This window comes from Oncorhynchus clarkii, chromosome 28 (assembly GCF_045791955.1).
Source record: "Oncorhynchus clarkii lewisi isolate Uvic-CL-2024 chromosome 28, UVic_Ocla_1.0, whole genome shotgun sequence".
In the NCBI taxonomy this organism is placed as follows: domain Eukaryota; kingdom Metazoa; phylum Chordata; class Actinopteri; order Salmoniformes; family Salmonidae; genus Oncorhynchus; species Oncorhynchus clarkii.
Genome location: NC_092174.1, coordinates 30,989,527 through 30,991,770, shown reverse-complemented (window position 1 = coordinate 30,991,770; position 2,244 = coordinate 30,989,527).

Below are 2,244 nucleotides of genomic sequence, written 5' to 3'. Positions count from 1 at the left end.
CTGACATCTCTACTACATCTTGTGCTTGGTGTTTAGCACCCCTTAGCGGTTCATGATGGGAGTCATGAAGATGGCACCATACTGTATGGCTGCAGTCTTGTGATTCTTTTTTTGCACTAAATGTATCTGTTATCACTTATGATTGATAACTTGTGGACATCACATTGTCAGTTACTAACCTCAATTCTGGCTTCAACTTTGACTCATCTGCTCTGGGCTCTGTAATTCCGACCACATTTTCGGGCTACACGAGGAATGGCCGGCGAAAGAGGCAGGAGAGGGAGCCCTGGCGAGATTAAGGGAAAACTGGCCACCTCTTCCCACCAATCTTTTGGCCAATAGATAATCTTGATAATAAGATGGATGACCTCCAATTGCGAATTTGCTTTCAATGGGACTGGTAACTACAATAGTCTCTGCTTTTCTGAAACATGGCTTTCGGACAGATGCCTCGCATGGTTATCCAACTCGATGGATTCGCCATTCACTGCGCGGACAGGACATTGGATTCAGGGAGATCGAAGAGGGGTATGCCTCTTCATCACCAGCAAATGGTTTGCTGTCTACAGCGCAGTGGAATGAATACCTGATGGTCAAATTCAGACTTTTCTACCTCATGAGCTTTTAGCTGTTATCGTGACTGCTGTATACACTGAGTTAACCAAACATTAGGAACACTTTCCTAGTTTTGAGTTGCACCCCCCTTTTGCCCTCAGTCTAAATTCATTGGGACATGGACTCTACAAGCTGTCAAGAGTTTCACAGGGATGCTTGCCCATGTTGACTCCAATGCTTCCCCCAGTTGTCAAGTTGGCTGGATGTCCTTTGGGTGGTGGACCATTCATGATACACATGGGAAACTGTTGCGGGGAAAAACCCAGTAGAGTTGCGGTCACTTAAGACAAACCGGTGTGCCTGGCACATACTACCATACCCTGTTCAAAGGCACTTAAATATTTTGTCTTGCAGATTCACCAGCTGAATGGCACAAATACATGATCCATGTCTGTCTCAAGGCTTAAAAATCATTCTTTAACCTACCCTTCATCTACACTGGCTTTTGAAGTAGATTTAACAAGTTACATCAATAAGGGATCATAGCTTTCACCTGGTCACTCTCATGGAAAGAGCAGGTGTATATTCCTCAGGACAAGAAAAACAAGCTGGCACTGAACAAACTGTACAAGACTATAAACAAGCGGGAAACCATGCACGCGGAGGCTGCTTTTCTGGTTGCTGCGGAATTCAAATCGACAGCATCATTAAGACGTGTGGATGGAAGTAGAGGTCTCCTTCGTCACTAGTGGCGATAAAGTCCTAGACCACTGTTATTCTACCCGCAAGCATATAAGGCCTCCCTTTGGTAAATCAGATTGATTCTATTCTATATCCTAATTTCCTTTGAAAATGTTTGACATTTTTGCTAATTCATTAAATGAAATACAGATCTAATTCACAAGTATTCACACCCCTGAGTTATTAATTTGTAGAAGCAGCTTTGGCAGCGGTCACGGCCTTGTCATCTTGGGTATGTCTATCACCTTTGCATATCTGGATTTGGGGATTTTCTTCCTTTTTGATTTTAAAAAAGTTTCCATGAGGCGGCGCACAATTCTCCCAGCGTTGTTCAAGTTAGGGGAGGGTTTGGCCGTCCGGAATGTTCTTGTCCCATTGCGCTCTAGCGGCGTCTCCATATGGCAGGTCGGGCGCCTGCAAGCTGACTTCGGTCGCTAACTGGATGGTGCTTCCTCTGACATTGGAGCGGCTGGCTTACGGGGTAAGCGCACAGTGTCTTTGGTAGTGTTTCAGAGTATGCATGGCTCTCCACCTTCGCCTTTCCTGAGTCCGTAGGGGAGTTGCAGCGATGGGACAAGACTAACTACCAATTGGATATCATGCAATTGTAGAGGAAAGGTTAAAAGTACCCAAAACATTTAAATATCAAGCTCTGCTGTTCACCACTGCCCAATGACTGTCAGTGGTCATTGGGTTCCTGGTCATCTTCCTGACCAAGGTCCTTCGTGCCCGGTTGCTCATTTTTTGGGACGGCCAGCTTTAGACAGTCGGGGTAGTTCCATATTTTTCCATTTCCCAATGATTGAGAACAAGGTGCTCTTTGAGACGTTCAACACGGTTTCATACACTTCCACAGATCTACAGTGCCTTCAGACCGTATTCAGACCCCTTGACTTTTCCACATTTTTGTTATGTTACAGCATTATTCTAAAATTGATGAGATTTTTT